Source organism: Pteropus medius, unplaced genomic scaffold (assembly GCF_902729225.1).
Source record: "Pteropus medius unplaced genomic scaffold, Ma_sr-lr_union100, whole genome shotgun sequence".
Classification (NCBI taxonomy): Eukaryota; Metazoa; Chordata; class Mammalia; order Chiroptera; family Pteropodidae; genus Pteropus; species Pteropus medius.
The window spans coordinates 9680658-9708164 of record NW_024350319.1 but is presented as its reverse complement, the minus strand read 5'-3'; the positions used below and the strand labels follow the sequence as shown (position 1 = coordinate 9708164).

At 36.3% G+C, this 27507-nt stretch overlaps 1 protein-coding gene and 1 pseudogene across 2 annotated transcripts in view; one reads left to right on the top strand and one right to left on the bottom strand.

The window, feature by feature from the left end:
- The window catches only part of ST6GALNAC3 (ST6 N-acetylgalactosaminide alpha-2,6-sialyltransferase 3), a 478754-nt gene that overhangs the window by 61689 nt on the left and 389558 nt on the right, over positions 1 to 27507 (bottom strand). The gene's annotated exons all lie outside the window — the stretch shown is intronic.
- On the top strand, positions 20441 to 20559 carry LOC120583436 (uncharacterized; annotated as a pseudogene).

The following is a 27507-nucleotide window of genomic DNA, read 5'->3' as shown; positions in this document are numbered from 1 at the left end:
TGAATTAACTATCTAAATTAGATCCATTACTTCCATAGTTCGGAACATGGCCCAGCCCTTCTTTAACTTTGCTGCTTCATTACAGAAAATGGATTGGGTTCACATCTAGCCTCAGACAGAAAATGATTGGTGATTCAGATGGCCCAGACATGGATGAAACGCCAAGTCACTTGATTCTTGCACAGAAAAGCACACGTTAGAAATTGATTTCCTTAATTTTATGAACATCGAATCCAAAAACACAGAGAAGTTTCATGGCTTAAAAAAACCTCTGATGCTAATAGCACAAGTGATAAAATATGGGTCTAATCAAAATGACTCAGTATTGAACATTAAGCCTGCAGCACCCAATTACTCAGTGCTGTTTCTGGTGAGAAATATGATATTTGGGGGAGTATAACCTAACCTGCAGCCATAAATAATATACAGGGTGAGAAGTAGGAAGAAGCTCCCTAAATGCTATCCTTTGTGTTCTTAATTGTAGTTCTATTAGGAGAGTATTTATTTAGGGGTGATATTTTTTTCAAGCAATCAGGTTTCACATTCAGACTGCACTTCTCCTAAAGTTGACTTGGTAATAAAGTTGCATTTGCAATCCATATTAACATGATTTTATTTTGAACGTGTCATTTTGATTTTCCTACGCGTCTTGTTTTGATTTGCCTGGGCTAATTTCGCAGCAGCAGAACAAACAGAATTTTCTTTAGTTGTCTCAGCTTGCACAAGGTTAATTTAGCAGCCCCTGTGTTAGGTTAAAGAAGTGACTTGCCATGTTTCTATTAATTCATTTTGGCCAGGCTGAAATCCATTTCAGGCTGGAATTCTTCCTTCTCGCATATACTGGACTCGTTTTGTACCAATACAGCAAAATATATCTTGGAAGGAAAATGTAACTTGAAAACAGAGAAATGGGTATTTTTAAAATTATTTTTTATCGTATCGTTTTTGTTGCCTTCACTTCAAATGAGTGTATGTTTGGGCAGCAGAGACAGTAGTATATACGGCTCTTCATTCATTTCCCTAGAGAATGGTTTATCAACTGCTAAAAAAGGAGTTATTTTACTCTGCAAAACGCATATCAGATCTTTTGACAAGCAGCACTCATTAGGGCTCGTTCTGTGTGCCTGTGTGCCGGGGCCAGACAAGCCATCCCCTGGGGCAGTTTAACCCATGTATTTTTCTCATTTTCCCCTCTAGGTTTCTAGCTGCAAAAAGAACAAAATAAATTAAATTAACGAAACCCATTTGGAAAACGAATCTTTTGTAATGAGTTCCAGGAAATGTTTTGTGCAGGAACGAATACTACTGGCGTTTCCATTCACACCCGAAATGACTTTGCTTTGATACGTGAGCCGAGGCACACTTGCCAAACCTGGGATTTGAGGCAAGGGCTCATTAATGCACCTACACACTAAGTAATGTATGGTGTGTCAGTGTTTTCACTGTGCCTTTCCCTTGCTTCCTCTCTACAGTGTAGAACCTCAGTCTGCTATTGTTTGGTTGGATAAAAACTGCCAGTGTAGGTGGAGAATGGTTGTGTGTGTTGAAGCAGGTGTTAATCCATGCATACATTGATTCAATGCAGTGAGGCTCCTGCAGAGATTCTAAATTATAGTGTGACTGCACAGGGTTTAGAGACAGCTCTCAGGCTGGGATAGAGATGGTCTGAGAAGAGAGTGTCAGGAAGAAAGTACACACACCAACGGAAGTAGGATTTAGGCATAAACCTTCCATAATATTTCTGTAGACAGGCTTAAAACAATGTGTAGTCCTTAACATATAAATCAGTTCAATTACTGGAAAAATGCACAGGTGTCCTAGAAAGAGTACCAGACTACAGCTGGAAGGGCAGGGTTCGAATTATGCCACTACTGGTAGCTGTCTAATCTTGGGTAAGCCACTGAACCTCTCTGAGATTTACAAGTAGGGTGTGATAACACCTACTTCAAAGGGTGGCTTACAGGATGGAATGACATAATAGATAAGCAACCTCCTAATGCCCACAGTGAGTTAGATGGGCATTCTGCCAGACATGGGGGATACGAAACAATAAGATGTGTTTAGTTTCGAGTTTAAAGTGTATTTTTTCCTTTCTTTAATTTCTAAAGCCTCTTCTCCCACTGTCAGACCTCCAGGAGCAATAACCTTACTTTCACTGTGCAGATGCAACTATTGAGGCAGAGACATAGATAATTATTTGCTTAGGTCAAATAAAACAAATACTTAATAGAGACCCTGTGGCTCCGATGCTCAACTGACAGATCCAAGCTTAGGAAGGCAGGTCCTCCCTTACCATATTCCACAAACTGATTACAAATTTACACACCCACTCTGGACAGACTTAAGAATTTTCAAAGTAAATAACTGCAATGCACCAAGAAGAGCAGGTTTTTAGGACCATGCTATGAGAATGCAAAAGAGATATCTATTTCCCTTAAGTACCAATTTGATTTTATTCGGGCTGTTCAAAGGATATCTTCAAAATATCAAAGGAATTAACACTGCAATATTACTAAGTATTTTTACATTTGGATATTATGGCAACTGGTGGAGTGGCTGGCTAGTGGCGCAGCTTTAAAATATTTTATTGTGTAAAAAGAAAGAAAAAATAGTATTTTACAACATTGCTTTGTTACTTTTAGTACATCATTGGAAACAGTCATTTTGCTTGAGTTTTTCTAGTAAAGTGTCATAAGTAAATAACAATTGGTACTCGTTCTGTTTCTTTGATTATTGTTCTCTTGTTGGTACATACTTTGCCAGTCATATCAAAAGAAAGGGCATGACTGCTCTCGTGAATGTGCATAATTATAGAGCCTACACCACTGTGCATAGTATATTAAACCTGGGACTGAAATTCCAATCAGATGTTATGGTATTGTGAAACATCAAAAACTCGAATAAGAGGGTCTCACAGCTTTAAAAAATATATTTAATTTGATCCAGGCATCTTATGAAAACAGTATAAAATATTTCTTTTGCTTTCCACATATATAATAGGAAAATATTAATGTCTTTTTCTCTCTCTCTCCCTCCTTTCCTTTTTGGTTTTCTCCCTACCCCATTCCCTATCTTCATTCTTTTCTCTTTTCCTTTCTTTCATCCAGCAGCTGTTTATTGAGAGTAGAGTGACTAATAGTCTGAGATTTCGTGGGACAGAGTGGATTCCAAGGGCATGAAATTCTCTGCTAAAACTGAGAAATCTCCAAGCAAATTGGAAATTGCAACTGATGGTCTACTTGTGTGCCGGGTACGACTCTCGGTGCTGGACATCCAGCAACAGGTAAAGCAGCTCCCGACTCATGCCCTATGCTGTACTTTCCAATGAAAAGAGACAGAAAATGAATTCTGACAATGCGAGTAAGTACTAGGAAGAATAAAATAGCGTCAGAGAAAGAGTGTGATGGGTAAAGCAGGAAGAGAGCTGTTATTTAATGTGGTCCAACAAAACCTTTCTGGAGACATTTCAGTAGGGCGTGAAGGCAATGAGAGAATGAGACACAGAGTACCTCAGGGCAGAGGACTCTGGTAATTGGAAAGTCCTGTAGGTAGGAGTGTGTGGAAGGGTCAGAGGAACAGCAAGGAGGACAGTGTGGCTGGAATGGAGTGAGAGGAGGTAGGAGGAAAGAGGTGGGGGACCTACTGAGACACTATAAAGAACTTGAGCTTTTACTCTGAGTCGATGAGAAGCCACTGGAAGGTTATTTAAATTTACAAGAAACTTTCCGGTTTCTTTGTAGAAAATTAACTAGGGAGAGAGAGTAGAAGCAGGAGGACTAGTTTGGAAGTTCTTGGCATAATTTCTATATTACTGGTACGTTTTGAATATGAGTTGCTCTTTACCTTCTAGTTGTTAAGCCAGGCCCCTTTGAAAGCTGCTGTATATATCAAGTCGTATCTGAGATATATAGATAGATAGATAGATGATTGACAGATAGCTATAGCTATCAAGTTATGTCTGAGATACTTATGTATGTATGTATATGGCTCTATATGTATGTATATATCTCTATCTCTATCTATCCTATCATCTATCTAATCTATCTATCATCTATCTATCTATCTATCTATCTATCTATCTATCTATCTATCTATCTATCATCTATCATCTATTTATCTATCAATCTATCTTCTATCTACCTATCATCTATCTATCAATCAATCGTCTATCAATCAATCATTCTATCATCTATCTATCAATCACCTATCTATCTATTTTGGTTCAGAACCTAGAAGATACTTTACCTGCTGATTGGAATTTAGCCTCTAGGGACCCAGATGGCACCTGTCATTCACTATTAACTAATATCTACTATCCAAAACAAAATCTTTTTTTAACCAACTAGAAATTATGTACTTTACCTGACTAGCTTCTAAGTGATATCAAAATACCAACTGTCACTTAGAAAAGTAACTGAAATAAAATAAAAATACAACATTGCTCAAAATAGAAACTTTCAAAAGAAAATATAAAAACAAGTCCTCTTAACAGTCTTATGGCAGAGATAATAATTTTGAAACATACTAACGTGCTCTTCCCTTTGTGCACACCCCGTACTGTTCTGGAGGCACTCATCTGCCTCAAGACTGGGATTGTGAGGGCCGGATTGACAAGGTCAAGGGACAGCTGATGTGAAGCCCTGAATATCCAGATCTCTGGCACAGGCAGCAAGACAGTTTTGAACAACTGGTTCTACTGAAAATTAAAAGGATTTTCTCAACTCTGTTAGCTTCAGTGAACACATCAAGAACAGGGCCTGAAGCACAAATCAGGTATGTTTGTGCTTTTTCTATAATGTAGAGAGGACATCTTTTCTTCCATTTCGGCTGAGCTACAGGGCTTAGTGTCGCAGGAAGGAGGATATGATATAGAGGGAGGCCATTCAAGACAGAAAGAGAAAATGGAAAGGCCTCCTCTTTCTCTGAGGGATTCTTTGGGGAGAATACACAGGGAGAGGATGGTAGGGGAAGCAGATGAGAAGAATTGGGTCTTAACGCCTCCTGGGGAAGTGGAGAGGGTTGTACACTGGGAGGAGACTGGTGAAGTGGCCCCACTAAAGTGAAATGGCCTGTGTTCAGCTCTCTGAAATCTTCCTTAACTCATATGTGGTATGGAGGGGATCCAGAAGCTTCCTCCTGTACTCTGGAAGACAGTGGGAGGATGGCATCTGTGGTACATTTTAAAGAAGGTGTACCCTCTGTTGGAGTCATTGGGAGCCCAGAAAAAAGCACAGGCTCCATCAATAAGATCAGAGAGGCCCTCTTCCCCCAGACACTAGCACCAACGGAACCCCTCCACTCTCATTTACCCAGACACCACCTTCGGGAACAGAAAGCAGGAGGGGGAAGAATTCTGAAAAGGCCAAGCATTTTCTTGGAAAGAAGTATTTTTAAATAGAAAAAGAAGAAACACACTGTCCAAGTTTCTATACTAAGAAGGAAGATGAAAACTCATGAAGATTAGCTCATTTTCAGAAAAATAAAGATGCCACATTTACTTTGCATATTTGAATCTGATCTGTTACTTTTGGATCTCACTAGTTTGGTCTCGCCATTAGTGGATTTATCATTAGTTTGGCATTTAATCCCAATCTGGCCTTGCTGTTAAGGCTGAAATCATTTACTGCAGTATTATTTTGAATTACATACTCTGCAAGAGTGGATTCTTGTGGCATGAGGCTTAAATCCCATGTGATTGGGGGGATGGGGGGGCAGAGTGAAGGTCTTTTTGAAAAAATAAAATTACAAATATAAATTAGTTACAAAAGTAAATATTTAGAATTAAAAAGATAAATCTCAACAAATTACTGGACACCTGAAGATTAAGTTTCTTTTCTTCTGTGATCTCTTTACCTCCCACAGGGGATGATACAAGTGAGGGGCTCTGATGCTCAAGTTTCATTAGCTTCATGTTAATTCTCTGGTACTCAGTTTATCACAACAGGTTATCTTGTTTTCTGTAAGAGCCTATGCTGTAAGATTAAGTCTACAGTCTAATTAGTGGCAAACTAGCAGACCAGAAGAGGATAGCCTACTTCCTTTCTATGACTGTCCTTTTTGGAGAAAAGGAATGTGGTCAAGTTAATCATATGCTCACTCCCATATTTCCTGACTGCTTCTCCTCTCTGGATGTGGAATGCTTAATGGATCCTTCTTGCACAAAATCAGAGGAAGTATTATTACTATCTACTCCTGCTGAAGATATTAGGAATATTTATTGTTAGCCAAAGTAAATGGAAGAGCAGAAGGGAGAAAAAAAACATATCTGAGCGCTCTCGTAGAAGCTATGCTAAGAACCATTTTATGGCCTTTATTTTTCTATGGAGAAAAAAATCTTAGCTTCATTTTCTCATAATAAACTCAAACAAACATATATCGAACAGTTAAGGAGCACAGTTTTATCCATTGGGTAAATTAAATAAGACAATGCTTGTGAAGTGCTTTGTAACTGTACGGCGTTAAATAAATGTAAAATATTTTTTATTATAGTTATTACTTCTACTGTTTTGGGACATGGAAGTTAAATTGGTTACTAAATATGCCCAACTTTGTCATCAGGGTGTTGCTGAGACTTTGAAATCCTTATATTATCATCTTCCTTTGGAAAATCTCAAAGAAAATCATATGAGTAAAAAGAGTAATATTTGAAAGAAAGTGCTGGAAACAATTAGCATGGCTTCCGAGATACCTCTTGATTCTCCAGACAAAAAGTGGCATCAGGCACATGCCTCTCCAAGTTTGTCCCTTTGTCAGCATATGGAAAGTGATGCAGATTGTAAAGTAGATGGACCAACGAAGATTTAATTTCATTTCTGGCTTCAGGCCTAATATCCTTTCCGTCTTTTCCTCCTGTCTCCTGCCCGCTGGTTTAGTGAGAGGGTTGCCAAACAAGACTGAAAACGGATTGATTTCCCATTTTGATACAACTACGTTGCTGATTGTGTTTTTCTTTAGTAGTCTTAGTAAATATTTAATGGAATCTTATGAGAAAAATTCTGTCTGGGTAATGTAAACACATTGTTGGGTTGCATAAAAGGGTCACATCTTGATATTAAGCTGAATGTCAGGAGTATCGATAGTATCTTCTCAGTATTCTAGAAAGATGCCATCAATAAAATCAGTAAAGTCTGTAAAAATCATCAGTAAAATCATTGAAGCTACTACGCCTTTTTATGCAAGCTCAAACGTGTTTATGGTGTGAGAACCAGTCCAACACCACATAAGGGTTAGATCTCTTCATCTGCACAGCTGATTAACAGTTTAGCTTTTCAAAAATAGAATTCTAATTTGAGAACTAATCTCTCAGACCTTTGTTGTAAAGCATTTATACATTCTACAATCTGCAACAGATCCTGATCATTTACTACACAAAGTTTTCCAAAGTTATTATAGCAACATGTCTATTATGACAAGGCAGAATTAAAGACAATGGGTAAATGTTGCAGACAAGAGAATTTTGCCCTTGAACAATAAAGTTAATTAAAATGATCCTCTAGCTAGGCCAGCTGGAGGATTGGAGGCGATAGACGGAGGCCTCAGCTCAGGGTGTTTTTAAATAGAGTGATGGTTACCATCCATCAGGGGTGATGCTGGGATAACCTGCCTAGTTACCTCGTTATAATTCTGCACTTGTTCCTGTTGTACCATTCCCATTACAACCGAGTTAGTTTGAGCCCTGCTTATCACTTCCGTAGACTATATTAACATTTTTTTGTGCTTGTTGCCTTATCTACAGTTTTAGCCTCTAACATCCTGTCTTCTACATTCACACAATACTTTTTTTTTTTAACGGCTTTGTTGTGATATAGCTTACATATCATATTATTTGTTCATTTATTCAGTTCAGTGCTTTTTAGTGTATTAACTGAGTTGTGTATCAATTAGCACAATTTAATTTTAGAACAACTACTTCCTGTCTCTATAGTTTTGCCTATTCTGAACATTACATATAAATGAAATATATAATATGTGGCCTTTTGTTACTGGTTTTTTTCACTTAGCATAATGCTTTCAGTGTTTACCCAAGATGGAACATTTCTCAGTACTTTTTATTGCTAAATAATATTCTATAGTGTGTGTGTATATGTACCTGTATATGTATACACACACTATATTATACATACACATATATATATTATATATATATCTTACTTTTTTTAACCCATTCATCACTTGATGGGCATTTGGGTTGTTTCCACTTTTTGATTATTATGAATAATGTTGCTATTAACATTCATGTACAAGTTTTTTGGCGAACATATGTTTTCTTTATTTTAGAGTGAAAGTAGTGGCTCATATACAACTGTATCTTTAACATTTTGAGAAACTATCAGACTGTTTTCCAGAGCAGCAGCACCATTTTACGTCCCTAACAGCAATGTAGGAGAGTTCCAGTTTCTCACTCTTTGCCAACACTTAATATCTATCTTTTCGATAACAATCATCCTAGTGGGTATGAAGTGGTATCTTACTGTGGGTTTGATTTGCATTTCTATGATGCATAATAATGTTGAATGTTTTTCATGTGCCAATGACCATTCATATATCCTCTTTTAGAGAACTGTCTGTTTAAATCCTTTGCTCATTTTTAAAATTGAGTTATTTGTCTTTTTGTTACTGAATTGTAATAATTTTTATATATTTTAGATACAAGTCCCTTATTAGACAAATAATTTGCAAATATTTTCTCCTATTCTGTGGGTTGTCATTTCACACTTTCTTGAAAGTGCTTTTTCAAGTACAAAATGTTAACTTTTTGATAAAGTCCAGTTTATCTATTTTGTTGTTGTTGTTTTTGTTCCTGGTATAGAATGTAAGAAACCATTGCCTAATCTAAGATCATGAAAATTTACTCCTCTTTATTCTTCTAGGAGTTTTGTAGTTTTATTTCCTATATTTAATCTACCTAGTTAATTTTTGTGTATCGTGTGAAGTCAGGGGTCCAACTTCATTCCTTTATATGTGGATATACAGGTATCCTAACATCATTTATCAAAAAGGTCATCTTTCTTGTACATAAATCTAAGAGCTTCATTTTACTTCATGTTCAAATTTCTTTAGAACCACACTACTACATATGATCGTGGTTTCTTGTCTCAGACTTCATGAATCAGCAAGGTAAAATAATTTGAGGAGATTTATGTATGGTTGCAATTTTTTTATTATTATTCGGGAAAGCAATAGTTAAACAAACAGTGTTGATACTTTCTCTACATAATTTAACAGTAATGTATTTACATAGATGCACAAACCAGTAAAGAAAATAATCTCAGAAGCCAGGAATTTTAAGTGAATTTAGCTTTATTAAACACTCAGCAGATTGCCGTTCTTTTATTCATGTTCTGTGTACTGGTAGAAATATTTATCATAGCTTATCTTTTGTGAAACACTATGGCTCCTTTATTATAACAAGCTTCCTTTTGTCATGTTCCTCCTATACACCATTAAAGTTCATCCATAATGAACAAACAGGACTTATTTTCTTAACTTCTTTGTTTCTGGCTGTAACGCTCCCACACAATCCCCTTCTCCAAATGGAAGAAACATACATATAATTCTAACACAATATGAATGTTATAATACTGATACAAAGGCTACAGAAGCATAAGAGTTAATTCTCAGCCTATCAGATCTATATTTCTTGGGGAGTTAGAAAAATTAATGCAAAAAGCTAAGTTAAATCTCAAAATCACTACTTACTAACTATGGACAGGCTTGACATTAACCTTTTATAGACTCAGATTTATTACCTGTGATCAGTTATAATAGTGTCTGTCTAATAGAATTACTGTAAGGATCAAGTAATTAAAAAATAATAAGGCATCTAGGGCAGAAGCTAAATGCATAGTAGTTGATCAGTAAATGTTATTTGCTTCTCTTTCAGTCCTATGTCAGTTGTTTGCAATGCTTACTACACATTAGAATCACCTGTGAAGTTTTAAACAGTCCATGTCCTACTGATAAGGTAATCCTAAAATTCATATAAAAAAATCAAGGGATCTAGAATAGCCAAAACACTTTGGAAGAGAAGAAAAAAAGTTGGAGGACTGATAATATTTGATTTCAAAATTTACTCCATACATCTATGATCAAGTGATTTTTGACAAGAGTGCCAAGACAATTGGATGTCTACATGAAACAGAAGAAAGTTCCTCACATCTTACCAAAAAATTAACTAAAAATTGATTGTAGATATAAATGTAAAAGCTAAAACTACAAAATTCTTAAAAATAAATACAGGAATAAATATTCCTGCCCTTGGTTTAGGGAAAGCCTTCTTAGATATAACAGCAAAAGTACAAATGCTGAAAGGAATAATAGGTAAAATTATCAAAATTAAAAATGTGCTTAAAAGGACACTGTCAAGAAAATAAAAAGGAAATCCACAGAATGGGAGAAAATATTTGCAAATTATATATTTGATAAAAGACTTGTATCTAAAATATGTAAAGAATTATTACAATTCAATAACAAGAAGACAACCCAATTAAAAATGAGCAAAGGATTTGAATAGATATTTCTCTGAAGAAGATATACAAATGGCCAATAAGCACATGAAAAGACATTTAACATTATGAAGCATCAGAGAAATGCAAATCAAATCCACAATGTGATACCACTACATACCCACTAGGATGACTATTATTAAAAAAGGTAGATATTAACAAGTGTTGGAAATGATGGCGAATCTGGAACTCTCATGCATTTCTGCTACAGATGTAAAATGGCACAGCTGCTCTGAAAAAGTCTAGTTGTTTCTCAAAAATGTTAAACACAGAGTTAGCATGTGACCCAGCAATTCCAGTTCCAGCCCAAGAGAAACAAAAACATATGTTCACACAAAAACTTGTACATGAGTATTCATAATAGCCCCAAACTGGAAACAACCCACATATCCATTAACTAATAAATGAATAAATAAAATGTATTAATGTATACATCCATATGATGGAACATTTTTCCATTATAAAAAATGGCTGATACATAACACAGCGTGGATGACCTTGAAAACATTATACTAAGTAAAAAAAGCCAGTCATAAAAGGCCACATATTGTATGATTTCATTGATCTAAAATATTCATATTAAGCAAATCTATACAGACAGAAAGCAGATTATTGTCTGGAGGTAGATTAGGAGTACTGGGGAGTCACTGTAAATAAACTCAGTTTCTTTGGGGGAGTGATTAAAATGTTCTAAAATTGTTTGTGATGATCATTGTACAACTCTGAATATACTAAAATCACTGAATTATGCACTTTAAATGGGTGAATTAGGTGGTATGTGAATTACATATTTAAAAAAAACCTGTTTTTTAAAAAAATGTCCTACTCTCAGAGTTTCTAATTCAGTTGTTCTGGCACCCAAGCTGTTAAATAGATTCCCAGTAATTCAAATGTGATCTTTATCAACTTCTTCCTGCAATTTTTCTGAACCACCTACTTTAGAAAAATTAATTCAATCTGTCCCTCCTGCTCCTTTCTTTACATTTGCTATTTTTGTCACTCTTTCTCCAGTTGATCAGTATCCTTACTCTGCCTTATCCCCAAAACAGAATGGCCCCCCAGACCTTCTAAACTAATCAGCATGTCTCATCTTCTTTGGATCTGGTTCAAGGGTCGCTTCCAGGAGACCTTTAATGACCAGCCCCACTCTGCTTTGTTCAGCCGGCACATGGCACTTGCTGTGTTCTCCACATGGATCTGTTCATAAGCACTCATCAGAATTGCCGACTTAAGTTCATGAGCAGGAAGAAACCTTTAAGGGAAGTAAGTAGTTGTCCTTCAACCCCCATGGTTTTATGGCTGATACAAATGTGGTCCAGGGGAACCAGAGTTCAATTCTAATCATTTTCCTACTTTGTATTTGCTGACATTTTGTTTTTCAATTACTTCCTCATGTATTCCTCATGTATTCAAGTAATTCCTCATGTATTCATTTGATCTGCCTGATTAAAATCTTTTGAAGAAATATAGTAACTTCATTCCATGTGAATTTCCTGTGCCTCTTAACAATGAAATATATGATTACCCTAATGAGCTGACATTTCTAGTGTCTTCCTGAATTCTCTTTTTATGTTAGTCAAGAAAGCTTTTATTTTTAAGGGCATTAAGCCTATTTTATAAAAGGTAATAATCAACTGGTCTGTTTCCAATTCATGGAAGACAAAGAATTTAACCTGCAAAGAAGACATTTGGGTAATCTTGGGCAAACTACTCAACTTTTCTGAACCTCAGTTCCTAACTCTAAAATGACAGCGTACCTAGCATGTATGCCTTTTGTGAATACTAAATCAGTTACTGCTTATTTACTGTTTAAGGAGTGCTTGCATGTGATGTTTGCTCAGAAAACATTAGTTACTTTTATTGTCATAGCCATTTTGATTATTGCAAGTATTTTTAGCCTGGAATTAGTCCTTCAAAGTCCAAAGATTTTTTTACACAGTTGAAATGTCTTTTTGCTTCAGAGCACTAAAGTAGCTCTTCATTTACCTGTCTGAGCAAATACAATTTCTCAGAAAGCTAACTTTCATCCGATAAGTAAAAATGCTTAGAAAACTATGTTCAAAATACTAATTTCCAAATGTCCCTGCATCAAACCACATATTTAAAGGAACTAGCTTTATTAACCAAGCAAACTTCCTGACTTGAGCCTTCAAAGGAGAGCCTTTGTCCCAGAGCGCACAGCCTCCATCACCGAATAATATGCCCCAAGTGAAGTGTCCTCGTTAGTTAAGTTCTTTCATCAATTTTCAAGTTAAAGTTTTGTTTTGAAGCTGTGTAATGCTGGTTTAATTGGCTTTTCTCCCCTGTAGCAGAAGTTTTGGTGGAAGATGTATATCTTAAAATCTAATTACATATCTTAACTGTAACCTGAGAAGCTTAAAATTCACAGATGCAGTTTATCTGTCAAATATGGAGACAGTTGGCAAATACAGGCCATAAAGGTGGAGATTTAGTACCCAACTTCATGAATTGTTGCTGCTTTCCTATGTTTATTACTTCACAGTTAATCAAGGAGATAACTCCCAGGAGTTTGGTTTCTTTCTTCCTATGTTCTCTATGATGAGGAGGGAGAGAGAAAAGAATATTCTCTTTGTTAATACATTTCCCATTGGAACAAGGTATTTGGTTCACAATACAAACTAACATTAAATGTTTTCATCAATATCTGAAAATTTTTAAAAATCCAACATATCAGGGCATCACATTATTGTTACTATTCATATATAGTTCTTCTGGTACAGAAACGTCTCAGTAATTGTAAGAATGTGTGCATATAATTAGGACAGATATTCAGAAATGGGACTGCTCGACGACCACCAAAACCATATTTCTACACTGACCTGGCATTTTGCCACCAAGAACAATTACATCGAAATAATTTTGTAATATGGAAGATCTAATTATTGAGCAGAACACAGTTTCTTTGCTGAGCATCAGAACTACAAAAGGTTTTACATGTATATAGGTCAAAACTGATGCGATTATCAAAGATGAATAAAAACAGAGAAAAACTAAAAGTGTCTCCAAAAGAATAAGAAAAGAATAAGAAAAGATGCATTTCCCAATACCAGTCATCATTAGTGCTACCTAGGACAGCTTCTAGCAAGACAAGCCCTCTTCGTTCACAAGCAGTATGTCTGTTACCTGGAGCAATTAAGACTCTGATTCCTAAATAATTCAGGATTTTAGACAAATGGCCAGCATGAATCACCTATTCAGCAAATAAGGTATTTATGGTACTGGACCAACTTACCCCAGAAATCCTTCATTGGTTCTATCTCTTTATTTCATGGCCTAAAATAAGTAGAGCTAATACTTTCACCCTCCTCATCACCCACTGTTCATATCTTTTGCTGCTATTATACAAGTTTCACTCTTTAAAATGTAGAAATGCCCCAAATGAAAGAAATCATGAACTAGACATACAAAGAACTAAAATAATAATAATAATAATAATAATAATTGCTTAAGAACCTTAAGGTTTCTTGTCCTTTAGGAAAAGACCCAGGTGTTTCTTTGAAACACCAGACTGTGTTCTTAGGAATGAAATGATGTTTCAACATTAGAAAATCTATTAATACATTACACAGTATAACAAAATAAAGAATAAATAATTCATGATAAACTCAATACATGTCAAAAAGTATTTAATGAAATTTAACGTTCAATTATGTTTAAACTTTTAGTTAACTAGAAATAAAAGGGAACTTCCTAAATTTGATAAGTATTACCTATCAAAAACCTATAACAAGGATCAAACTTAATGGAACTTAACAATGTTACCAGTAGAGTTAGAACAAGACAAGGAAGCCTGCTATCACTACTCTTCTTTAATGCTGTTAAGGGTCTTAGTCAACACAAGAAAAATAAAATGAGGTACATACTGGAAAGATAAAAACAAAACAGTATTTTTATATGATTGATCATTCTATTTACATAAATAATCTATGAGAATCTAAAGACTTTAGAATTAGTAATCATTCAGCAAGGTGGTTCAATATAGGATCAACATAAAAATAATAATAAGATTTCTACACAGCAGATAAAATCATTCAAGGATAATAATAGAAAAAAAGTACTTCATTTATAGTAACAACAAACTTAAATGTAGCTAAGAATAGATATAACAATATGTATTGATTTTTGTGGAATAAATTACAAAATTACTCTCTGACAAAAGAAATGAATAGACAAAGAGGTATACCAAGTTTATGGATAAGAAGGCTCAAATAAATCTATGTATCAAGGCAATGACATTTAAATTTTCAACAGGCTTTTTTCATGAGACATTATAAGCCAATCTTGAAATTCATTTGAAAGAGCAAAGGGTCAATAATAGTTAAGACCATTTTGAAGAAGAAAAGAGTAGAGGTGGCCTGACCTACCAGATATCATACCAGATATCATAATTAGTAATAATAGTACTGATACTACGACTAAAAATAACAGCTAACTTTTATTGAGCATTCATATGCCAGGCAAAAAATTCATTTATTATGAGTTTGGTACAATTATTTTCACCATTTTACAAATTAGAAAGAAACTGGGGCACGAAGAAATTGTGAGTCTCTCTGAAAGTACCATGGCTAGGCAATGGCAGAGTTAAGATTCAAACTCAAGTGGGCGACTCCTGAGCCCTTGCATTTAACCCTATGCGATAATTTCTCTGAAGCAATGGTGATACACAAGGTGTCATAGTGGCACAGGGATGGAAAAACAGACCACTGAAACATAATATAAAAATCAGAAAGCAACCATGCATAAATGGAAACTGGATGTCAGTTAATGACCCCAAAATGGAGCATTCAATAATGCAACTAAGGAGCATTTGAGATCTTGCTCCCCAGGATATGTCATCGGTTTGGCTCAAGTAAACTCTTATAAAAATTCCCTACAGGTTTGGGTGTTTCTTACATCAACAATACTTAAAATGTTGGAATGATCTCTTCTCCAGGTCTCAAAAGATAAACACCCCCAAATGGAGCAAGATGACCCCAACATTCCTCAATATTATCTTTTACCTGCATGCTTCTGTAAACTATGCATGTTGAATGTTAATTATCCTGCACCCACTGGGGAAAAGAAGTATGCACCTCTCCATTTTACTTTTTATCCAGTCCTAGAGATTTCCCCTCTGCTTTTTCCTGTCTCCTTAATCTATCACCAGTGGATTTCATGTGACCTTCCTTAGGGCTTCTCTTTTGATTCTAATATATAAAATAAACTTTAAAACTGCTATTCCTTGAAGCAATATCTCAATCCTTTGAAATTCGCTTTCAGGACTGGCCCCAAAACCTTGGCTCAAATAAACTCTTTAAACCTATAAAAAAATACTAATGTGACTGAAATTACTAGTTATACATGTGGAAAAAATAAAATAAAACTAGATCCCTTTATGTTACATAAAAATAATTCCAACTGGACTAATTGTGGAAAGCAAAAACTTCAAAGTTTTTTTTAAGATGATATGGGAGGATATTTTTAAGATTTTGGAGGGGAGAAGGATTTCTTATATAACATATAAAAAGCCCAAACCACAAAGTCATACGTTGATAAATTTTACTATATTAAAATTTAATACTTCTATTCACAAAGCAACATTATAAGCAACATGAATAGTTAAGCAACAGTCTGGGAAAAGCCATTTGCAAAAAGACATTTAATAAGAAAAGACTGCTATCTAGAACACATAAAGAACTTTACAAATCAATAAGGAAAAACAACTCTCTGTTCCCTTAAAAAGGGCAATGGATATAATAGACAATTTTCATAAGAGGAAATCTGATTGGCCAACATACCTATTGAAAAATCCTCAACCTTCCCTGTTGTCAAGGAAATAAAATAATACCGTAAAATAAAACAATGTGATACCATTTCACACCAATAGATTGACCAAAATCAGAGTATGCTGCCTAGCGCTGAACACAGAAACAGTCTCTTCCATTCACTGCTCGTGGGAGTTTCAGCTGGTACAACATTTTGTAGAATACTTTGGCGAAATCAAAGAAAATCAAAGAAATTTACTTCCTTTGCTCTGTAACTTTATTCCTAGGTATATATACCTTCGACTAAGAAAGTCTCACACATGTAACAAAGAAATATGTAGAAGGATGCTAATTGTTGGTAGCATTATTTATAATAGGAAAAGACTATCAATCAAACCATCAATCAAAATGTTTATCAAGAGAAAAATTGATAACTAAATTGTGACATACTCATACAATGAAATACTACGTAGTTACATGCAAAACTATGGTTAAATATCAATAATATGAGAGATGAAAAAGATTGGAGAACAACACTTTTAGTAGTTATATAATTTATGTAGTAATTATACAAAATATAATATTTATATTCAACTTGAAAACATGCAAACTAATACCCTTTGCTTATAGGTATGTACATAGATAGTCATAGTATAAAAACACATGCTAGATGAGTAAACACAAAATCGGGGTAGTGGTTGCCTCCAGCCAGAGAAAGGCATGAGCAGGACATGGACCCAGAGAAAGGGACACAGGGATTTCAAGGGTATTTGAGATGTTTTGTTTCTGAAATTCAGCAATATCAACAGACCTCAAGGGCCTCTGGCAAAAATCTGCAAATTTGATATAGCTGGTATTTGAATGTTCATTATTTTATTTCATATATACCTCCTTATATATATGAAATAGTTTTCAATAAATAAAAAGGAGCTATGTGTAAATCAGATTTTGATAGCCAGAATCCTATTCTCCCAGGCGGTTGTGATTATATGATAATTTCAGAGGTAGCTTCTCTTCTTTTCTAGCAGCCAGCCAGCCTGCGCATTAAGCAATATTTATTAAGTTCTGGCCATTCATCAGGCACAAAGCTAGTTTCTGGTGAAACAGTGGTTAGAGAGCCAGCCATGAGTGTGTGTGTGTGTGTGTGTGTGTGTGAATCCTGTGTGTGAATTCTGTGGGATTATAAATGTACATCTACAAACTGTGATAAATGTCACGAAGAGAAGAAGTAGGGAACCATGACAGAGAATAACTGGGGTGGGATGTGGGAGTGTGATTGGGGCTATAGCAGACACTGAGTTTGCGCTGCCGGAAAGTTATTCATACCCTTCCCCTGCCCCTTTTCCTTTGTCTTCCTCTACTCTAGAGGTTGGGAAGCTAGCTAATCATGATTTTCTAGATCCCCTTGCATGTGACACAGTTCTAACTAATTAGATATAGTTAGGAGTCTCGGGGGGATGGTGGCCCTTTTTGAATAAAAAAGCAAAGCTTCGCTGGAAGGAAAGCCTTTCTTCCTTCTTAACTCCTCCACACTATTCCGCCTGAGGCATGGATGTGATGCTGGGGGTAAAATAGACATCTTGTGATGATGAAGATGAAAGCCATATGTAGGGGATAGAGGTGGAGGGAGGAAGGCAGAGAGTCCTGGGTCCAGGATGACACGGTTGAGCTGTGGTACCAGCTCTGGACTATTCACTCTGAACTTTTTTAGCAGGTTATTAATATCAACTGGCTGGGGCTGCTATTAATCAAGTTTCCTCTTATTTGCAGCCAAAAGCATTCCAAACAGGTAACTTTTAGAAGAGGTGACATTTATATTGAAGGGATAGGAACAAGAAAGAGTCAGCCCTGCAGACAGCAGGAATGGGGCAAGGAATTGGGAGGGTAACCGAGATTAGCAGAGGAGGGAACAGTGTTTCAGAGGGCTGGCATGTTTGAGGAGCTCAGGGAAGCCCACTGAGGCTAGAGCTGGATAATGGGAGTGTGACTGCTTTGCAATGGCCAAGATTCTGAATATCTGACTCTCTTTCTCAGGTTCGGGTTAAGAATAGTATAGATAATGATTTGTAAACAAAGATGAATGCAGTAGTACCCAAGGTAGTTACTGTTTTCAGATACTTCTTTCTATAAAACAAAGAATTAACCCCAAGTTCATCTACTTGAATATTTGTGTTTGATCTTTTAAAAGTGAAGTTCACCAAGTCCACCTTTAGTCCAGAGCAACAGCTTTCTACCCCTTCCTTCACCACCTATGAGGGGAAGAATTAGCATCTCATCAGATCCCTTGACAGAAAGTAAATTGCAATGATAGGATTTTACCAGAGCCTAGCCACAGGTTGTGTTTTAGTCATTCCCTGTGCTACAAAGGCTTCTAATTTGTATTTATCTGGATGGAAGAGGCAACTTCATTGTTGAAAAGAGTCTGACTTGAACCACGCGTCAAAAACCTGGTTCCTTTAATCCTGTCCTCACTAAGCAAAGGGTTGGCTGATTTTCTAATGTGCTTCCGATTGGTCTATTTCTTCAATCCTGCACTCTTTTGGTAAACGAAGTTTACTTTATGATACAGAATTTACTGAGTACCTGGATAGGCAGAGTACCTGTTTAGGCTAGAAGCCCATGGCTTGGAAGAAAATGTTTATTTTCATCTGAAAAGTCTTAATTTGATCAGTATTCTGCAGGTTTCCACTTGGCTATTTTAGAGTAGACCCAGATATTTATTATTAGTTTCTGGGTCTTTCCCTCCTCTTTCCTTTAGCTTTCTGCAGCTAGACTATAGCTATCTAATCCTTTTAATCTTTTATCCGTGTCCTTTCCTCGGCTCTTGAATTCATTTACTCTTGTTGCTATTCTCTGCACTCTTTCCAAATTGCCTGAGCTTCCCTAGTAATGAGGTGGTGGTAACACAATGTGTGGTGCCAGGTGCTGCTCAGCTAGAAACGTCCACAGAGGAACTGTTATTCCGTGCCCTTCTGAACAAGCAGCTTCAACCTGGACTTCCCTTTCATCCTGCCAGACTGCCTGGCTGGCCTGAATTTAATTTGCAGACCACTGTGCCTCCTGGGCCTACTTTGGCATCACTGAGCTCTGGCGTCTGCTTCCCAGAGAACAGCTCTGTGTTTGGATTCTCTTCCCCCAGGTATATTCACTGCCTTGCCTTTTTCAAATGCTCACAAAGTTATTATTCCCAGCCTACATACCTCCAGTCTCAAAAGTCATTTGCATTTTATTTCTGTTGCCTGAGCTGCTCACAGTACTTTCCAAATTGGAATCATTAGTGAATTCCAAAAAATGAGCAGCTTCTTTCTTTTTTTTCCATCCAGGTCATGAATAAGAATGCTTAAATAAGAATCAGACCCATAGTTGCGAAAACAGCATATTAGGTAGTACATCTTCTTAATCCTCCTTCATTAGTAATCCATCTACCAGCAGTACCACTCAGAACCTTCTGAATCTACAGGAATTTTTCAGTCAATTTAAAACACACATATTCAACCTTCCAAATATTTATTGAGAATTAAACTAGGTATTGTGAGAGATTCCAAATCACTTAAGAGACAATCATTGCCCTTCAAAAGGCTTCTATCATTGTAGACTATATATGATTGTCAACATTTAATAAGCTCCTTAAATGTGCCAAGCATTTAAGAACTGTTAGGTACTGAGGTTTCAAAAAGGAAAAGTATAGTGTCTCATTGAGTTTCCATTGTAGCAGCTAATGGCATATGATTACGATGTAAAAACAATTATGAAATGTACACGTGGGATTTTAATCTTTGTACCTCAGTTACTTCATCTATAAAAAAGCACCAAACCTCTAAGTTGTTGGTAGGATTTATATAAGATGACATATGGACAACACTTAGTTCAGTGTATGACACAAAGTCTAAAGAATGTTATTATTAATAATCATAGTTGTGAGTATAATGATAAAATGGTTATTATTGTTAGTAGTATTATTACTGTTATCTCCCACATTTAATCCTATTGACCGAGGTAGTTTGGAACACTGTGATAGGATAATTCAGAAACTTTTATTAGGTCTACTAGAAAATACTATGATGGGCAGGAGGAAGAGATAGCTATGCAAGTATTAATTGACCCTGATGCACAAAAATAACTACATTACAATATGCAATATAGTCAGTCCTCTGACTTAAGAATGTCACAGTCTACGGCCATGCCACCCTGAACAAGCTTGATCCTATCTGATCTTGGAAGCTAAGCACGGTTGGGCCTGAGTAGTATTTGGATGGAAGACCACCTAGGAAGACCAGGTGCTGTAGGTGTAAAAAATAAAAAAATAAGGATTGTAAGCTGACAAGGTCCTTGTAATCTGTGAGCTCAACCAAGGGTTGCTTCACTTAAAATAAATAAATAAATAGATAGATAGATAGATAGATAGATAGATAGATAGATAGATAGATAAATAAATAAAAAGAATGTCACAAAGTGCATAGGAAGTAACTGCCTTTGTGTTTTAGAATAGGAGGGAATGGAGGTCATACTGCAGGTTCTTGTGTTGCTCTGTGAGTTTCAATCCTGTACTACTCTGGTCCTGAACCCCTAGATGTGTTTGTAAACTCGGAGAGTCTTAGAGGTCAGGTGAAGCTGAGTGTGAATAATACCCTCTGCTACCAAAATGCAGTCATTTCTGCCTAAGGCAGTTGCAGAAACTCTAGGGCAGTTGTTTGCAATTGCTGCTCCATGACAAAGTTCTCACTGATCTGCAGCACAATGCGAATGATAAGAACCATGGAGAGAAGACTTCGGCAACTAAATGTCCTTAATTTAAAGGACTGATATTTTGTTCTTTCTATTTCGTGGGTGTTAAAATGTCATCCCTTTCATAGAAAGAAGCTCTGAAGATTTCTCCTCTTGCTTCGTCCTTGAAATGTTCTAAGTTCCATAATACTTATTTCTGTGAAAACTTATCTACTCCCAGGACGTAATACCATTGATATGTTGATATCTCTTAAATGTATATCTACTAGCAAAATACTCCTCTCATCTTCTGAATTGTATATCTCCCTGCCTTGGATATCTAACAGCTATCTTAAATATAACAATCACAAAAAGAGACCCTTGATTCTCTCTTCCTGCCTCAACCTGTTCCTTCTCTAGATCTTCCTATTTCAATAATGAGATATTAAGTGGCAAGTTGCTCAAGCCAGTAATATAGGAGTCATCCTTGATACCTCTCTCTTTCTTCCCCCCACCACCTTACCTACCAATGAATCTCAGCAATTCTAGTTCCAAAATATTCTTCATAGCCAACTACTCACCATTATCATGGCCATCATACTAAGTCATATCTATACACCCGAAATTCCACCCAAATTGATCTTACTCCTTCACTCATGCTTCTCTCCAGTCCATTTTCCAATAGTATCCAGAAGACTCTTTTAAAAACATAAATCCTATTTCAAATTCTTTAATTACTTTCTATTACTCTTAGCATAAAGTTAAAAATCCTTACATGGCCTATGAGGCCCTATATAGCCTAAGACCTTTTAAGTCCAAGAATCAATTTTAAAGAGAAAGAGTTCTCTCACTCTCTTCGTCCATATAAAATTAATGTTACATGTTCTCAGAGAAGCATGTTTCTTTCACAGCACCTACCTCAATGTGAATTTTCTCTATATTAGTGTAATTAATAAGTGTCCACCCCCCAGACTATATGATACTTGAGGGCATAGTTTATATCCAGCTTTGTTTTCCATTGCATTCCTAGGGCATACTTAAGCAGTTGCAGATAGTATTTATTCAATAAACAGTCTTTACTTGGTGAAATAAAAAAGTGATCACCCTTTGTAGGACTCTAATTAAGAAGAATTTTCTTTTCCTGTTTGTAGAATTACTGTTCTGTTGTTTAAAAAGATACAACGGCTTGGGCCTCTGAATATTATAATGGTTTATAAAAATGACCTTTGAAAGCTTTTGGAGGTGGCTCTTTTCTCTTTGGGGTAAAACAGTTTCTTTGGTCTAATTCTAGTTCTGAAGCTCTGGAACTCTTAAATAAGTACCAAGAGATAAAAAGAGTAAAGTAACATGGTAACCATCTCAAGTTTAAGCTTTGCATTTTAGAAAACTTTATTTGCACATTTTATGCGCTGTACTGATAAAGTCTAAAGATAGAAAAATTTATGACAAAATCTTATTCATATACCAGTTGGCTATACAGTATCCCAATTCATAATATATGGACTATAAATTAAAAAAGAAAGATTCTAGCCAGCTAATCGGATTTACATTCCCAATGGCAGCTTGTGCTATAGCACTTGGAATATTCTATTAAATAGTTTATTGAGATTCAGATGCTCCAATTCCTGATCCTCCCTGAGTGAGTGCTTGTCAGGTACTCCTGTCCTAAAACAAAGCAGTTGGTACTTAACTGAAGGCTCCCATACTTGTCAAATAATCTCCAAAGAATATGAAATTGCTTGTCATCTTTGTCAAAATTACATGTGAATGGGATATTTGCTATCTGTGTTGTAATTAAAAACTCAATTAAAAAAAATTCTGAAATCATTATCAACTTTTTCAGGCATGAGTTGCTCTACCGAAAAGCAAGATATTTATAGCTTAGATTTTTACCAGCATTAAGATAGCTGAACTCCAAAATGGGCCCAAGGAAAGGATAGGGTCTGGTCTAACATTAAATTAAATAAAGGAGGGCAACTGCAAGGTGCAGACAGTGACACTACCTCATTCTAGCACTAGTGTGTGTAACTGTAATTCCCTAATTAGGTTGTATCATTTCATTAACATTAAAGACCACTGTCCCTAATGAGTCTTTTCAAAATAAACAAACAGGAAGTAGCTTATCATTATGGCTCTCATTTATACTGTACCTATCTATTAGATGAATATTATTGGGAAAAAAATTAATTGCATTACAGTGGGTGCCACTGAATATAAGCCATTTGGTTCTTGGGAAACGATTACCTTAAGTGGCTGATCATATTAATTGAGTATTGAGAGCAGGCTTTGGTAATGAGAGTGAAGAAAGTATGTGTGCATATTTGTAAAGGAAACTCACCATTCATAGCCATATAGCTGAGGCTAGATGAGAAAGCAGCCCCAGACTCTGCCTGAAGCCAGTTATAACAGGCAATTTCTTAAATCAGAGCATGAATTATTAATAGCAATAATTCAGTAGTGGCCTCTACTTATTGAGATCTTACTATGTACTGGCAATGAGGCTAAATTCTTTAAATTCATGATCACACTTAATCCTCACAACAATTCTGTAAGATAGGTCTCACTGTAAGTGGTGATCAGGAAGCAAATCATTTTGACTCTAAACCCAGTACCCCTAACTATAAAGTTATACATTCTAGATCCAAACTCAGTAGAGATCAGACTCTCTGAGGTATTTTTATTATGAGCCCAGCTATCCTATCAGCCTGGGCAGAGCTGGTACATCTGAGGTTTAGGCATCTACGCCTGATGCTGAGCCGAAGGAGATCCTGTGGGTATTTTTTTTTCTATTCATTTGGAGATCATTTAGACATAATGAAAAACACTATATATAATTCTTTTAGGAGAAAATGGCTTAGCCTTTGCTTCCGTGATTGTAACATTAATGGGCAAACAGCAGTAAAGCCTGATTATAAAAATCACTAGTGCTGATTCACATTTTCCTAACTTTCTATTAAGATAGAAGGAGTGAATAGTATTTCTAATCTGTAGCTTAAAATTTCTAATGAATAAAGGTAAGAATATTGGAATATGCCATATCAGAAGCAGCAGCCCCCTTCTTTACAGAGCTGCCTGTGGCATTCCTCTGTCAGGTATGACAATGGGGACGCCTCAGGAAATCTTCACTGTCCTAATTATTATTTCAACCATGTGATTTTTATACCCTGTGCTTACTTTCTGAAAAAGTGTGTGACTAGAGCAGGGAGTGCATATTGATGAAGTGTGAGAAGAAAGGTTGAATAGAGGGCTAAGGTCTAATGAGGCAAGGCCTCTGAAAGCCAGGGTGTCCATCTGAAAGGCAATGCTGCTTGCTGGGAAGGCTGGACCAGTGACTGGGTATCAGATATTTATATCTTTGAATGAAATAGTTTATAGTATACTGAATGCAGACAATCAATGGCTAATTTAAGGGGAAGACAGTGTATATGTGGGGAATCCAGCACCACTGGAGAAAGGCTTATGATGGAGATGGGAGAGGAGCAGCATGAGAAGCAATGGTACTGCGGGGGGAAGCTTCAAAGGCTGGTGGGAGAGCAACCCTGAGAAGGATCATGAGGGACTTATGAAGATGATTTCACCTGCTAAGTCACTGTGTTTGGACCTTAAGGCATGGGTAAAGATAAATGACCTTTGTCCTGAAGCCATGAAGCATGATCTACCTGTCCTCCTCCACTCCTCCCCCACCCATTCCCTTCCTTCCACCCATTCTTGTAGTCTCAGACGTTTAAAAGCTAAAGTCCTTTCTGATTAAAGCCACCCTTGCTGAAAAATTCCATCCCCTTCCAGCTCTTTCACTGCCTTCAAGAATATATGACGTCAAAAAATTTTTTTTCTGTTTTATCATATATTTCTACCTTTTCCCACTATTGGTTCCTTATGTTCAAGCTCCCAACCTTACTTCAACTTCTCCATTCTTAAAATAACCTGCTCTGACCCTGCATTTCCTCTAGCTACCATCCTATCCCTCGCCCTCACATCCAATATTCTCTGCAAAGGAAGACTGTGCTCACGCTCCCCAAATTCACCCCTCAGCTGACTGCAGATGGGTTTCTGCTGCCACCCCTGCAGTGAGACTGCTCTGTTAACAGTACCTAAAGAGTCATGGCTTTTCTAAATTCAAAGGATTCTTTATAAGTTCTTATACTGGATTTTGTGGCTTTGGTTTCACTTTGGATCCCACCACTTTCCTTAACCTCTATTCCTCTGGCCTCTGTGACATGGCATTGAATTGGGTGCCTTCATATCATTTCACTGTCCTCTCTAGGTGTCTTTGTTGGCTTTCCCTTTGGCCAACCCTCTAAAAGCTGGTGTTCCCAGGCTTCTGTCCTTGCCTCTCTTCTCTGAGGGTTTTAACTACCACTCATATGCTCGTGACTTTACAAATCTGAATTTCCTACTCAGATCTATTGTTTATAGTTTAGTGCTATATATCCAATTGCCTCCTGGACACCTTCATTCAAATGTCTTATAAAAACATTAAGATAAACATAGACAAAAAAAAAATTAACATGTATCTTATCCCATATATCTGATTCTGTTCAGTGTTCTGTATATAAATTGTACTATGAGTCTATCTAATCAATCAAATTATAAACTTGAGAGTCATTCTCACCAACTCTTATAAAATTATTTACCATACATTGCTTTTCTTCACTGTTTTTCAGATTTGCCCTCCCTGTTCTATCCAGCTCTCACCCACTCTCACTGTTATTCACCAAGACTACAGCAATACCCTCCTCCCTGCTCACCCTGATGCTCACATCCACCCTCCGTATTCCCCCAGAGTGAACACATTATGTATGCCTTGGCATCCCTGGGTTTCTGTCACCAACAGGATAAAATCTGAATCTTAACATAATAAACATGACTGTAATCTGACCCTTGGAGACTCATCTTTTGCTATTTGCTGCTTGATATTTTAAGCTCTAGTCATACTGATCCCTTACTGACTTAGAATACACCATGCTATTTGTCACCTCAAGGCTATAGTTATGCCATCTTCTCCCCGGAGACTCCCCTAACTTCCTCTCCCTAACTTCCTCTCACCTTCCTGTCTCTAAAAACTTAGTAAGGAATCCCTATGTATGCTGCCAAACACCTGGCATATCTCCATCATTGCACTTGCCACAATACATTCACATTTTCTGTATACATGTCTGTTTCCCCAACATAGTTATACATTCTTAAGAGCAAAGGTCAATATTATTATTTCTCTGAATCCTCAGTGCCTAAAGCAGTTCCTGGTATACCATAAGCACTCTTCTGATTTTTACTGAAGGTGATGGTAGCAGAAACAAATATGTGTATAAGACTGTAGATTTTTCAGATTGCCTACCCATGTCTTATCTCCTTGAATTTTCATGGCAATCCTTCCTGGTTATTCAAAGTGCATATTTTATTTCAGTCTATACCACATGGAAATAAATGGCAGCTTTAGCTGAGAACTACCTGAGAAACACAACACAAAAAGATGCTGCTGGTACACAGCCTATCTTTTTTTAAATAGGAAACTATGGTATTCCGAGTTAGATTCATGAGTAAAACAAAACAAATATACAAACAAAAAAACTCCCAAACCGATTTTTTTTTTTAAATCCCCATTCACCATGTAACTTATAGTTAATTCCTGTGTTTCTGAGCTCTAAAACAAATGATTCTTGGTCATTTCCCTGTGCCATTGTTGCTAACTGAACATGTTGACTATTTCTCCAATCTTTTGAGTAGAAGTTTTAATCCTTTCTTGGCCCCCAAATTTCTAGTCCATATGGAGTTCCCAGTTCTCATTTTGTATTTCTGATTTTTTTTTTTAACTTTTAGGTGGCGGATGAATTCACAAATTGGATTTTGTATGTAAAAGCATTAAACTGAAATGTTTAAGACTTCTTTTGCCCAGTAGAGTAGTAGAATAAAATAGTTATCAAACATTATTTTTGCTCACGAAACCAGTGGAGTTAAGCTATAAAATCTGTAGCCCATTACCAATACCATTTTCTGTTCTTTCTTTAAGACAAATAGCTTTACCTCTTGACCTAGAGAAAAAGAAGCCTTAGAGTAACATACAAGCTCATGCTTTAAATGCTGTTCAGAATTTTAATAATGGTTTGTCCAATATTTGAACTCAATTCCCCAAAGATAAGAGAAAGCAAATTAGATTATTTAGTTTCTACTTTACTACTTTAGGGGAAAATATTATCTACATAAGATGTTAATAATTTCATATTGTTTCCATTTCTAAGTGACTGCTTTATAGAAGAAACAGGGTTTGTTTGTTTGTTCTGTTTTTTGATAGCAAATACAGAACTCAGGATTCTTGTCCCAACATCTTTATTGGCTGCTACATGATCCTGAAGGACAGTATTCCTTTGCTTCACTTTATAAAAGCCATGACAATTAAAACCTTCCCATTACCAGAAAGACAACAGTTTAGGCCTAAAAGAAACCAGACTGTTGTCTGATAATTATTGCCTTATAAAAGAAAACTATTAACTAGAATTCATGGGGCTTTGTTTGCATATCAGCATTAAGACTTCCCA